Below are 14,664 nucleotides of genomic sequence, written 5' to 3'. Positions count from 1 at the left end.
AGCACCTCTCTGAAGCTGCCGTCTGAAGGAAATAGTCTGACATTTGACAAGGCGCGTGTACTAGTCAGTGGGTATATTCGTGGGCTGCCCACCGTGGGAACCTTCTTCCCGTGTTTGGGGGGATCCCCAAGCACCTGGAATACCTGTGCTTGCTCTCCCAGCCTTCCTTGCGGTTCTGTTGAGGACACCTGACCTCTGTTCAGCCAACCAAAAGCATTGCCCTGGGCTTTGTTTAGGGAGAGCTTGGTTTAAGAAGCAGGAGATTGAAGAATTCACTCTTGGGGCGGTAGTGACCCCCAAGGCATCTGACTTCTGGTCCTCTGGCTGGTTGGTGGTGGCTTTGCAAGCACGGTGCCAAGTCACATAGGCTCTGGCTCGGGCTGCAAAGCCCTGAGCTTGGTTCTCAGCGCCTCTTGGCAATTGGTTTTCTCTGCCCACGATCTGCTTGCAAAAGACCCCCTTCTCATGAGTGAAGATGTTTACATGAGGGCTTTTTCACGGCCAGCAGCAGACGCCAACCCTGACCAACTTTGTTGGAAGGCTTTCGGGGCCTTGGAACTGTGGAGGACTAGCAAGACTGGGGACCAGTGGTTGCTCAGGCTGCTCCAAGGTCGTCAGTGGCGGTCTTGTAGTGGGGACAGTCTGTCAGGGTGGTGCTGCTCCCTGGACAGGCCGGGTCTTGGTCAGCCTGCGAGCCAGGAGGTGGGGAGCACCCGTCCCACTGGCCTTGCTTCGGTCGCTTGCCTACCCACTTGGCATCTGCCCCTCCACCTCCTCATCACTGGGTTCCCGTGGCCCCTGGCTTCTGGCTGGTTTCGGCCAGTGGGAGGCACCAACAGGAGGTGGAAGAAGAGGGAGGTTGGGGTATTTGTCCCTGGCTCCCACCCTGCCTAGGACTGTGGTTTCAGCAATGGCTGTGCCCGCCTCCCCACCTCCAATTATAGCTCTTGCCGTAACCCCCTTCACTGGCCCTGATAACTCCATATCCTCCCCTTACCCCTGCCGCCTGGGATGCTAAGGCCCCCACCACTGCTAGTCCCAGGGTGGCTTCCTTAATGCCCACGCCCAAGTAGTCCATTAAATTCCCTTACAAACAGAAGCTGAGGCTGCCTTTGTTTCTTGCCAGGACCCTGACGGACACCAGGGCTTTCTTTGGTTTTGTTCTAAAAGCCCAGCTCCTGTGGACTGTCTTAGACAACAGCCAAAGACAAGACCCCCGCACTGTCTGTGGGTGCCGGGCATCGTGTCTCCATAGGACTTTCCTAACTGCCTCATCACCCGGCCTTCAGCCCGAACCGGGAGAGGGCTGAGGAGGGGAGTTTTTGAAGGGAAGTCCTAGGAGCAGAGGGCACTCGAGGAGGGGAGAGGGTGTGTCCCCCAACTCGGGCCATGCGAGGGGGCTCCAAAAAGGGTGAGGCTGTCTGTAGGAGAGGCCCTGGCTGAGCGGCTGCAAAGGGCCGCTACTGCAGCAGGGGGAGGGGCTGTTGGGAAGAGGGCTGGGGCCCTCAGGCTCACTGGCAGGACAAGGATGTAGTGTCCCTTGAGCACCTACTAGGACACATCAGGCATCCTTTAATCCCTATGTAGGCAGCTGCGGACAGACATGACTTTCAGCCCTGCTGGAGCTAGAGGGGGAAAAAATGACAACGTGAAATGATGAGCCCAGTGAAAAAGAAAGCAGAGGAGGGATGGGAAGGAAGGCCATGGTGAGAAGGGGTGACGGCTGACTCGGGGTCCCAGGTCTGCCGTCGCTTTTGTGGTGGGGGACGCTTCCCTTCCCATATTTTCCCTCTTTGTCAAGGGGGCAGTGAGGAAGCGTTTGGTGTCTCTCCCCGCTTTTCTTGGTAGTTTGGGGCGAGTTCAGTTGACGGAGCTCAGAGGGTGGCCAAGAGTAAAGCAGGTTGGAGATGCGGAGGGAATCGAATGCCAGGCTAAGTCACTCGAAGCGGGCCCTGAGGCCTTTGGAACTGGGGTGTGTTGAGGCATAATCTTGCGTCTCCTGTTTGCCCCCTGGGATTTATGTAACCTGGGGGCTTGATTTTATTTTGGTGGGAGAGAGGTGTGCATGCTGCCTACCAGGGAAAACATACAGGTGATAGGTTGGTCTTCCTTTCTTAAAATAAAGGAGGGGCACCTGGGTGGCTCAGTCGGTTAAGTGTCCGACTTCGACTCAGGTCGTGATCTCATGGTTCGTGAGTTCGAGTCCCACGTGAGGCTCTGTGCTGACAGCTCAGAGTCTGGAGCCTGCTTCAGATTCTGTGTCTCCTCCTCTCTCTGCCCCTCCCCTGCTCACTCGCTCTCTCTCCCTCTCAATAATAAATAAACGTTAAAATTTTTTTTAAATAAAATAAAATAAAATAAAATAAAATAAAATAAAATAAAATAAAACAAAATAAAATAAAATAGGAATGCATAGGCATAGTTGGGAAAAAGTTGTGCTGAAAGGCCCTTCCTTGAAAAACAGCATTCCCACCCTGGTGTTTGAGTCCTTCTGGTGGGTCTTTTCCGTTTCATTGCGTGGCCACTTGGGGGCCCTTCCACACTGGAGGCTGTGTCCTCATTCTGAGAATGTTCGGCTCTGTTGCCTGTTCTCCATTTTCTCTGTTCTCTCTCTTTTTAGCTTTAAAAATATTATTCTTAAGTAATCTCTGCACCCAGTGTAGGGCTCAAACTCATGACCCCAGGATCAAGAGTCTCACGCTTCACCGACTGAGTCAGCCAGGCACCCCTCTGTTCTCTTTCTTGTAATTTTATTAGTTAGATGCTGGACCTCCCAAATCAATCCTGTATTTGTTCTTATCTTTTGTCTGACATTTTTCATCTCTGTGTTTTTAATTCTAATTTCTGGAGCCCACCCTTCATGTCCAACGTTCCTATTGACTACAATATTAGCTTTTCATGTTATTTTTATTTTCCAGGTCCCTCTTGTTTTAAGGCTTTATTTGGGGTATAATTTACATATCATAAAATCTACCCGCTCCTTTAAAAAATATAGTCTTTATTTTATTTTAGTTATTTTGTTTAAGAGAGGGGGGTGCAAGTGAGCAAGGGGGCATAGAGAGAGAGACAGAGAGGGAGACCTAATCCCGTGAGGGGCAGACAGAGAGAGAGAGAGAGGGAGAGAGAGAGTGGGGCTCACCCAAAGCAGGGCTTGTGTTTTACCCAGAGTGGGGCTCGTGCTTACCCAATGTTGGACTCGAACTTGTGAACCGTGAGATCATGACCTGAGCCAAAGGTCAGATGCTTAATGACTGAGCCACCGAGGTGCCCCAGTAGTCTTTATTTTTTTGAAGACTTTTACGTTCACGGCAAAACTGAGAGGAACGTACAGAGGTTTCCTATGTAGCCCCTGCCCCCACACATGCACGATCAACGTCCCCTAGCAGAGTGGGACATTTGTTACAGTGGGTGAACCTTCTCTGACACATCATCATCACCGCAAGTCCATAGTTCACACAGGGCTCCCTCTCGGTGTCGTACATTCTATGGGTTTGGATGGATGTATAACCACATCCCACCACTAAGCATCATATAGAATAGTTTACTGCCCTAAGGACCCTCCGTGATCCACTGATTCGTCCCCGTACCCCCCGGCAACCGCGGATATTTCTACTGTCTCCCTAGCTTTGGCTTTTTCATAGTATCACGTAATTGGGATCATACAGTACGTAGCCTTCTCAGAGGAACCTCTCTGACTTAGTGACGTACATCTAAGGTTCTTCGCTGCCTCTCGTGGCTTGGTAGCTCGTTTCTTTGTAGTGCTGAATAATATTCCGTTGTCTGATGGACCACAGTGTACCCACTCACCTACAGAAGGACACCTTGGCTGCTTCCAGGTGTTGGCAGTGGTGAACGAAGCTGCTATGTTTGGGTGAATAGCAAGGAGTGTGGTCGCTGGGTCATATGATAAAGAGTACGTTTAGCAACGTAAGAAACGGCGGAACTGTCTTCCCCAGTGGCTGCACCCCTTTGCACTCCCACCAGCAACGATTGAGAGTTCCTGTCATGCCACATCCTTGCCAGCATTTGGTGTTGTTGGTATTTTGGCTTTCGTGGTTTTGTTGTCTTAATTTGCAATTCCCTAACGACATGTGATGTGGGGCCCCTGTCCACATGCGTACTTGCCACGTGCATGTCTTTTAAAAAACTTTTATTGTATTTTATTTTTCGAGAGCGACCGGGTGCAAGTGACTGAGGGAGGAGAGAGAGGGAGAGAATCTCACGAGGGACAGAGAAGCATGCTCACCCAAAGCGGGGTCCCAGACTCACCAGATCCGGAACTTGAACTCATGAACCGTGAGGTCGTGGCCTGAGCCGGTCAGATGCTTAACCAGCTGAGTCACCCAGGCACCCCATCTGCATGTGTCCTTTGGTGAGGCATCTCTTCAGATCTTTTGCCCATTTTTAAATCCGGTTGTTTTCGTGCTGTTGAGTCAATTGCTCCTTTTTAACGCATGCAGTGTTTTTGGTTTTGCTTTGTTTTGTTGTGTTTTATGAATGTGCATCTTCTCTTCTTTGGAGATGCCAATCACAGCTGTGAGGTTTTCTTCCGTTTCCTGCGTTACCTCTACTTCCTCCATTTTTTTAAACCTTCACTTATTTTGAAAGCGAGTGTGTGTGTGTGAGCTGGAGAGAGGGGCAGAGAGAGAGGGAGAGAGAATCTTAAGTAGGCTGCATGCTCAGTGCAGAGTCTGATGTGGGGCTCAATCCCATGGCCGCGAGATCATGACCCACGCCAAAATCAAGACTCAGACGTTCCACCGACTGAGTCACCCAGGTGCCCCTCCTCCATTTTGCTTATTTGACTTGGTCACTGTCTCGTGTGTTTGAGGCTTTCTTCAAATACCTGCTGCTGATTTGTTCAAGTTTGGGAGAAGGCTCTGGAACCTGTTAGGAAGCTCTGTGGACCCAGGTGGGGCTGGGCCTCGCTGTGGCTGACGGGTCAAAAGGTGTATCCTCCGTAGAATAGGAAACCTCACTATAGTGGCACAACCAGCTGGAGGTATTTTGTTTCTGTTTTTCCACAAAAAAGAAACAAACTACAGAAATGGACCGAGCAGGGCTACTTGAGAAGCTGTAACGTTTTTCACTTCCTTCCTGTATTTTCGGTGGATTTTGGAAGGAAGAGGAAACGAATGTGAGAGATAAATCCACCAGATTTAACCCCCCGGACTATTTGCGTATCTCGTTTTGTTTTAAAGCATTTCTTGCTGTTGGCACAACGTTCTGCCTTCTATCAATGAGGAAGCTGATGCTCAAAGAGGTGGCGGCACCGGGGCTCGAACCTGAAGCCCGTTCTTTTCCCATGTTTCTGGGAGCCCCAAGAGACTTGTGATCCCATGGGACAGGAGGACATTAGGTACGCGGGACACGTGTGGGAGCAGGCCAGGCCACATTCAGTGAGGCCGTGGTGAGAGGGAGATCCAAGTATGGAGGAAGACGGAGACTCCCAGCCCATGGAGGGTGAGGAAGGCTTCTTAGGGCCCCAGGCGGCTGGCATGACACAGACCCTTGCGGGTACACACAGCACTCTCCGTGGTGCCTGCCCCACAGTGCCTGGTCAGCCAGGTCCTGGCTTCTGTCGCTTTGTTTCCCGTACCTGCCTGCCCGTCAGCTCCCTAAGGACGGGAGCTGGCCCTGAGCCTGTCCCCTGGCACCTGGCAAACACCGGAGAGCCACCTTGAGGTGCTGATGGGCGGGGTAGGGGCAGCTTTCCCTCCAGATGCTAACACCTGCTAAAGAAAAGAAGTCTGGGTTCTGGGGTCCCAAGAAGGAAGGAGCAGAGCCATGGAGGGGTTTCCGGGAGGGGATGGGGAGTCCAGGGGCCTGGTGGAGGGAAGGGTGAGAGAGGGAGAGCTGGTGTTGGGGGTCAGCTCATAGCACAGGAGGGCTGTAAACCTGGAGCAAAAGTGACGTCGCTTTGTAAACTGTGAAGTGCCCTCCATATTCAAGAGGCTTCTTCCTGAAGCTCTTTTGGTAAAAACAATAGAATCGGGCGCCTGGGTGGCTCAGTTGGTCAAGTGTCTGACTTCGGCTCAGGTCATGCTCTCATGGTTCTTGAGTTCAAGCCCCGCGTCGGGCTCTGTGCTGACAGCTCGGAGCCTGGAGCCTGCTTCGGATCCTGTGTCTCCCTCTCTCTCTGCCCTTTCCCTGATCACGTCACATCTCTCTCTCTCAAAAATAAATAAACATTAAAAAAATTTATAAATGAATTGGGAAATGGTTCCTCCTCCTTCCATTTTCCTGGGAGATATTGTATAAAATTCATGTTTACTTATTCTTTAAAAGTTTGGTAGAATTCTCCAGTGAAACCCCTTGCTCCTGGAGATCTTTTCCTTCCTGAAAACATACTCTGTCACTTTCTTCTGCCTCCATGGCTTTTGCAGAGAAATTTACTGTCATTTGAATTGTTTTCTCCTGTAGATCTGTGTTGTTTTTCTCTGGCTGCTTTAAATATTTTTTTCTTCTCTTCAGTTTTCAGAAGTTTAATTATGAACTGTCTTGCCTAGAATTTGGGGGGGTTCTCCTGTTTGGGATTTGCTCATCTTCTTTAATCTGTAGGTTGATGCCTCTTGTCAAATTTGGGAGGTTTTCAGCCAGTATTTCTTTGACTACCTTTTCTGCCCCTCCCTCCTCCTCTCCTAGGACTCCTATGACATAAACGTTAGAACTTTTGTTACAGTTACATGGGTCCCTGACTCTTAAATTTTTTTTTCCCATCTTTTTTTTTCTGTGAGTTGTCACTGGTCTGCCTTTGTCCCATCCATTCTGCTGCTGAGCCCGCCCACTGAGCTTTATATTTCTGTTATTGTGTTTTTCAAGTCTAAGATTTCCATCTGATTCTTCTTTACAGCTTTTATCTTTTTTTGGTGAGGCTTTCTCACCAAAGTGAGAAAAGTGACGTTTTCATTTGTTTCAAGTGTGTTTGTAATTGCTTGTTGAAGCATTTTATCATGGCTGCTTTAAAATCATTTCAGGTAGTGGGGTGCCTGGGTGGCTCACTTGGTTAGGCGTCTGACTTTCGGCTCAGATCGTGATTTCAAGGCTTGTGAGTTCAAGCACTGCGTCGGGCTCTGTGCTCACAGCTCAGAGCCTGGAGCCTGCTTCTGATTCTGGGTCTCTGTCTCTCTCTGCCCCTCCCCTGCTCATGCTCTCTCTGTCTCTCAAAAATAAACATTAAAAATTTTTTAGGGGTGCCTGGGTGGCTCAGCCAGTTAAGCGTCCGACCTCAGCTCAGGTCATGATCTCGCGTTTCGCGAGTTTGAGCCCCGCGTCGGGCTCTGTGCTGACAGCTCAGAGCCTGGAGCCTGCTTCGGATTCTGTGTCTCCCTCTCTCTGCTCCTCCCCCCCTCACACTCTGTCTCTCTCTCTCACAAATAAACATTAAAAAAAAAATTTTTTTTTAATCTTTTCAGGTAGTTCTAACATCTCTGTCAGCCTCTATTGATTGGTCTTTTCATTCATTGTGAGATCTTCCTGATTCTTGGTATTGAGACAGAGAAACTGGAGGGACCCCATGAAGAAAAGCTAATTTTTTCTTTCCCCTTTTTCCTGCCCCTGTTCTCGCCATGACCTGCACCCCCACCTTACATATGCCTTGTAGAGCAGATAATGTATGTTCTCCTTGTGAGGGTCAGGGAGTTCATGATTTCTCTGGAGTCTCTCAGCACAATAGATAACGTCGAAGGAGTGACCAAGTGACCTTTGTTCCTGGATTGCTGAGAGGACACGTGCACCTCCGTCTTCAGTAAAAAGACTCCCTCTTCTTTCTGAGTCTCCCAGACACCCTGTCTGTATCTGCACTCCCTCTACAACTTTAACAGGCTGTGTTCTCATTTCCTCTTGGCCCATGGTTGATTTCTGTGCCGTGCGAAGCCAATGACCCTCTTGGCCGGTCCGGTGGGACCCCCTCTGGGTCTGCAGACCACGCGTCAGTGTGATCAGTGATTTTCAAACAAAACCTGGAAAATGTCTAATTATGTTGTGAGACACTGCGTCCTATTTAAGCCTATCTGAGCTGGCTTTCTCTGGCTCCCCTCTGGCAGGGAGAAAGGGGCACTGCCTCGGTACGCCCGGTGAGGGAGAAGTCCAGGTTTCTCGTTCTGCCTCATTGACAATGCCAGCAGGGGCTCCCTGTGACTGCTGGGCGGATCAGAGTTTTGGCTCCCCATGTGGCCTCTGTTAACACTTCATGGTCAGGGAGAGCACTTGTTTCCGGCTGGGAGGAAAGTCAAACCTCTCCACTTGGCCTTCTCTTGACAACAGCCAGGATGTCTGGTCTTTCCACCCAGTCTCCACTGGTGTGAGTGGGGGTGGGGCTGCATCTTTTCTGTGTTGTCTGGCTGAAGTCTTATTATCTAAAAGTTTCCTGACTTCAAAATAAAATAAAATAATAAAATTAAATTGTAAAAAAGGAAAGGAAGAAAGGAAAAAAGGAAAGGAAAGGAAAGGGGAAAGGAAAAAGGAAAGGAAAGAAAAAAAGAAAGCTTCCTGACTTGCCAGGCTGTCCCTTTCCTGGGGTTTTGGCTAGAGAAACAGGCTTTTGTTGTTGTCATCGTTGTTCTTGTTTTTTGTCTGTGCCCACTGGCATTTCCAGAATGCTTGCTCTGCCAGCCCCCAGTCTGTGACAGTGAGACAAAAGGAAAACCCAGGGCATGCACCTCTGTGTCATTCCTTGGGTTCTGAGGTTCCCAACCCGTTTGCTTTCTTTTCTCTTTCCGTGTCTCTTTCTTATATTGCCAAAAAGGAACCAGGGGCACCTGGATGGCTCAGTCATTTGAGCATCCGACTCTTGATTTTAGCTCAGGTCATTGTGAGAAAAAAGGCCACTGACCCAATCAGAGGAGGGACGCAGACACTCGGAGCGCAGTGAAGCAAGGCTTTACTCAGCGTTCTTGCAAGAGCAGGTGTCTCATGGACAGGCACGCTTGGGGCAGTTACCGCAGGCAATTTATCTCCTAGCCTGCAAGGCCCTCCCCTGACTCCTCATTGGCTGAGCACTACAGAGGTGAGTCCCTCCCCTGGTTCCTCATTGGCTGAGCACTACAGAGCTTACAGCCTTCAGTTCTTTGGTGCATGCTCATTGCAAAGCCCGCAAAAATAAGCCTGTGAAATGGAGAGGGGAAGAAGAACCAGGAAGTGAAGTGTCTAACAGTTTGGGACTCCAAGTGTGGGGGGGTGGGGATGTGGTTGTACATATCTCCAACAGGTGGTAAACTTATTGTTAACTGGACAGCGCAGCTTTTATTTGGTATTTCAGAAGATGAATCCTCTCACTTCTCGCAGTCATGGGACTGAGCCTCACATCAGGCTCTGCGCTGAGTGTGGAGCCTGCTTGAGATTGTCTCTCTCTCCCTCTGCCCCTCTCCCCCACTTTCACGCTGAGTCTCTCTTTCTAAAAAAAAACGAACAAAAAAACACCACAGAGCCAAAATGGAGTCACTATATTAAGCTCCATCAAGACTTAACACCGAACTAATTGCAGTTTCAGCCTCTCCCATGAGTAGAATTTTAAACCAATCAATCTGGAATTTTTCTGGTCAGCACCAGTGAGGTAATCTGCATGATACCATCCCCCTGCCTTCCCCTAAGGGAAGGTGACCTTGCCTGAAACAGTCTTTTCTTTTGCTAATAACATCCTGCCCCACCCATTACTGGCCCATAAAAGCCTTCCATTTTGTGCAACTCCTTGGAGTACCCTTCTGTTTGTTAGGGGGATGGTGAATAGAGCCAATTAGATATTTAAGACTACTTAGTTGAATTTTTGCTCTTTAGCCGTCTCTAATGTCCACAGCGTCTCATGTCTTGCACAGGAAGAGGAAGAAGCGTATCTTCTCCATCTTCTGCAAAGCGCGAGTCCCTCAAACCGAATTATAACGAGGTGTAATGTCCATGCAGTGCGGCAGACCCGTCTTCACAGACAGGTACACCCGCTCACCACCACCCAGTTGAAACATACCCGGCAGGCTCCCTTCCCTGGTCCTGGGAAGGACTCATGTTGATTCACAGTCTTTAAAAAACCCTGGCTGGCTGGGTGGAGGATGGACTTCTCAGGCCGGTCATCCGTTCCCAGGGGCCACCGTGGGTGGGGCGGGAGTGGCCTGTGGCCTCGGGCCTGCGTCTGGCTCCCAAGGCTGCTCAGGCCTCTCGGCTGACCGGGTCCCTCTGCTCTGGCACTGGGACATCGTGAGGATGCTGCACACTGGGTCATCCGATCAGGGTGGGGGGTTCCTGCCCTTTTGCCGCCAGACTCACTGTCAGAAGGCAGGGGGTGGATGGAGCTGGGGACACGTGGGCACAGTGGGGTGAGCCACCAGGCTTGCCTCCAAGGCTCTTTAAGAGCTAGCATTTATCGGGCGCCAACTGCACGTTAGGCTGTCTGCAATAACCCTGCACAGGAGCAATTATTACCTTCAGTTTTACTGCCGGGAAACTGAGCTCGAGTGAGAGGAGTTACTTGGCCTGGGGAGCTGGGTGGAACCAGTATTTGAACTGAGGCCTGTTTGATGCCAAAGCCTGGGTGCTATCCAGTGCCCCCCACAACCTTGCTGGTCTGGTCCTGCTGAAGGAAGGTGTAGGCCAGCTGGCCGGGGAGGTCTATACGCAGAGGTCTGGACCGCAGCCGGACCCTGGCTCTGTTCAGTCTGACTGTCTGCTTATGTCCAGCTGCGAGGCACGGGGGAACCTGGGTCCAACTGGGCAGAATCTGTGATGGGAAGTTTGCTCCTCAGGGGCCAGCTGGCTGCGACTCCCAGCTTCTTGGCTGACCGCCTGGATGCTCCAGACCTGGGTAGGCGGCATGGGAGTCGGAAAGGGGGTGGAGCAGGAGAGCGGAGGGGTCTGGAGCCAAGTCTACAATCTGATGGGGGGGGGGGGAAGATGATGCATGAGGGTGGGTTGGCTGCCCGAAGCCAAGGCCCCCTGCCAGCCAGTGTGAACCTCCAGAAGGGTGCTTGTGGCATCTTCTGATGTCACCACTATCACCTCCTTCTTCCTCTCCTGCTGTCCCCCAAGTCAGTTAATGCTCCCCAACCTGTACATCCTGCTTGACCCTGCCTTTGCCACAGACCTTCCTATCTCTTGATATTTGAATTTTGGCTTCTCCACTTTTTCATTACACTCAGCAAATGTCTGTTAGGCCACCTTAGGCCTGACTGTTTCAGTTGCTGAAGCATCAGTGAAGAAACTGATGTGAGTGTTGAGGAAGTCACTTAACCCCTCCAAGCCTCAGTTTCCTCTTCTGTAAAATGGGGGAAGGGTTCATTCTCACGTCAGGGGTCATGAGGGTTAACAAGAGGTGGCTCCCGTCTCCAGGTGCCTCTTGCCCCTCCTCCCGACCCCCCAGACTGGCCCCCAGCTTCTCTCCCCTTCTGATCTTCCACACCAGCTGCCAGGACGAGGGCCCAGATGCTCTGCTGAAAACTGCCCTTTTGGTTCCCGGTTTGATTTTTAGGGGACAGAGTCTAGTTTTCTTAGCCTGATAGCCAGGACCTTTCTGGCTCCTGCCAGCCCCTCCAAGCTTCTTTCCTCACTCTGTCCACATTCACATGCTAGTTATTGTGAGAAATAAGGCCACCGACCCAATCAGAGGAGGGACACCGACACTCGGAGCGCAGTGAAGCAAGGCTTTACTCAGCGTTCTTGCAAGAGCAGGTGTCTCATGGACAGGCATGCTTGGGGCAGTTACCGCAGGCAATTTATCTCCTAGCCTGCAAGGCCCTCCCCTGACTCCTCATTGGCTGAGCACTACAGAGGTGAGTCCCTCCCCTGGTTCCTCATTGGCTGAGCACTACAGAGCTTACAGCCTTACCTAGAAGTCACCTATGCCCATGTAAGACAAAAAGTAGTCTGATTGGAACAAATGTTCGTTCCTGGGGTGACGCAGAGACTTCAGTTCTTTGGCGCATGCTCATTGCAAAGCCTGCGAAATGGAGAGGGAAGAAGAACCAGGAAGTGAAGTGTCTAAGGGTTTGGGACCCCGTTGTTGGGGGGGGGGGGGGATGTACATATTTCCAATAGGTTGTAAACTTATCGTTAACTAGACAGCACAGCTTTTATTCGGCAGTTCTGAAAATGAATCATCGCCCTTACTTCTCACAGTTATCCACTTGGGGCCTGTTATGAGCCGAATGGTGTTCCCTCAAAATTCACATGTTGAAGTCGTAACCCCCAGTGTCTCCGAATGTGATTCTATTTGGAGACAGAGTCTTTAAATAGGTAATTGAGGTAAAATTAATTGGGGTGAGCCTTTAAAAAATTTTTTTTAATGTTTATTTATTTCTGAGACAGAGAGAGACAGAGCATGAGTGGGGGAGGGGCAGAGAGAGAGAGAGAGAGAGAGAGAGACACACACAGAATCAGAAGCAGGTTCCAGGCTCTGAGCTGTCAGCACAGAGCCTGACGCGGGGCTCGAACTCACAAACCATGAGATCATTCCCTGAGCTGAAGTTGGTCACTCAACTGACTGAGCCACCCAGGCGCCCCCGGGGTGAGCCTTTAAATAGGTAATTAAGGTAAAATTCATCGGGGTGAGCCCTAATCCAATAATTTGTGCCCATATAAGAAGAGGAGACTGGGACACAGACACAGGGAAAGCCACGCGAGAACCCAGGGAGAAGGCGGCCATCTATAGATCAAGCAGAGAGGCCTCAGAAGAAACCAGCCCTGCCCCAAAAACCCCAAACAACAAACAAAAAGGGGCGCCTGGGTGGCTCAGTCGGTTAAGGGTCCCATCTCTTGATTTCGGCTGTCGAGCCCTGTATCGGCACAGAGCCCGCTTGGGATCATGACCTGAGGGGAAATCAAGAGTCCAATGCCTAACAGATTGAGCCCCCCAGACGCCCCAACAGCTTGGGTTCTAAACGGAAATGGACTCAGCAATCAACAACAGCTTTGCCTAAGTCTCTGAGTTATGTCTCGTTACTTCATCAACTACTTATTTATAGCTGGGTATTTAGGATGCTTTAAAGCTTCCCCTTTAAAAGGACAAAAACAACAACAACAACCCTGTTTTTGGCCACAAGACAGATAGATGACCTCAAAACTCTGGAGCAAACTAGGAATGCCCAGTAGACCGCAAGAAGCGTCTTTTAACCTGCGTGGCTGCAGCTGGCAAAGATCAAAGCGCGTGATGAAGCGCTGTGTCGGTCAGGACGTCCTTAGATCACATCATCCAGGTGGGAAGCGTGTCAGAGCAGGAACGTTCGCTACAGCACCGCGTGTTACAGCAAAACGTTAGTGATGCCCTTGATGTCTGTCACTAGAGGACTTGTGGGAGACTAGTTAAATATGCTCAAAGGTGCCTAAAGAGAGGTAGCTGTCCAGAACCACAAGTGGTCTCCTCCGGTCCATTCAGGCGAAATAATGGTTCAGGGACACGGATCTGATCACATGCCACCTGCTTAATATCATTTATGGTTCCCACTGTCACGCAGCGAGAGACTCTACATGGCCCCCTACAACCTGTGCCCTGTGGACTGCGCTCTGGGTCCCCCCACCCTGCCTCTGCTCTGACTAGCCCCTTTGCGGTGCCACACCCGCACTGGCCTTTTTTGCACGTGGCCTGGAATCCCCCCCTCCCAGTATCTTTCGTGGGGTTAACTCCCACTCATCCTACAGCGCTGAGCCTCAGTGGCCCCCAAATCTGGGACAGGGGCTTCTCCTGGGGGCCCACAGGTCCCTGGGCTTCTGTACCAGCACTGACCGTGCTGAGGGTCAAGCTGCCTGTCTCCTTGTTTGAGCCTAGTCTTCGAGCGCCTCGGGGCAGGGACCCTGTTTGTTACTTGTAGCTCCAGCATCGGGCTCCATGCTTGCTTGGTGCAGAGGAGGCATCTTCTGACTGAGAAGCAAAGGGCAGGAGAGAGAAGGCTGGGGAAAGTTCCCTGCAGGAAGTGGGAGCCAACCTGGACCTGGCTGAGAATGGTGAGGGTGTCCCAGGCAGGGGAGTGGCAGGGGCAAAAACGTGGAGGTGAGATGTCGAGAGACCCTCTGGACACGGTAAAGCCCACAGGACCGGGTGGGCGGTCGAAGGGGCGACACAGGCCTGGGAGTCAGGGAGCCTGGTTCCCCCTGCCAGGCCTGGCACGGGAAGTCTCTTCAGCTTTCTGAACGTCAGTTTCCCCATCCAAAAAATGGGGCTAATAATCACCGTGTTGTGGGAATCCACTGAGGCGGTTCATGCGGCAACATACGAATCCTATACTGCTAAGTAAATGTTGGGTTTTGTTTTTTTTTTTTTTATGAAAATTATTTCAGGAAGCCTGGGATCAAACTGATGATGGGGGCTTCAAAAAGGAGGCGGGGGGAGCTCAGACTTTCCTCCAGCTTCTGACGGGAAGTCCCATACGCTGGCACACAGCAGGGAGGTGCAGCCAGGTTTACGGGTCAGGGTCACGAGCAGCCACACATGGGCCTGGCCCCTCTAGCATCTGAACTGTCTCCTGCCCATCCGTAGAGTTCTGGGACTGGCCTTGATATCGCTCTTTGCTAACTGTCCCCCTGGGACCCCAGCTCTGAACACAGATGTTGAAACTAGGCACCACTTATAAGCACGGCCATCTGTGGAGTGGGAACATGTGGCCTCCCGACTGAGCTGGCCTCAGCCTCCCCCGTGTCATCAGGGTTTCAGGCATCTGGGCTGCAGCCTGGAATTGGCCTTTCAATCCA

Source organism: Prionailurus bengalensis, chromosome E1 (genome assembly GCF_016509475.1).
Source record: "Prionailurus bengalensis isolate Pbe53 chromosome E1, Fcat_Pben_1.1_paternal_pri, whole genome shotgun sequence".
Classification (NCBI taxonomy): domain Eukaryota; kingdom Metazoa; phylum Chordata; class Mammalia; order Carnivora; family Felidae; genus Prionailurus; species Prionailurus bengalensis.
Note: the sequence above shows the minus strand (reverse complement) of the source record.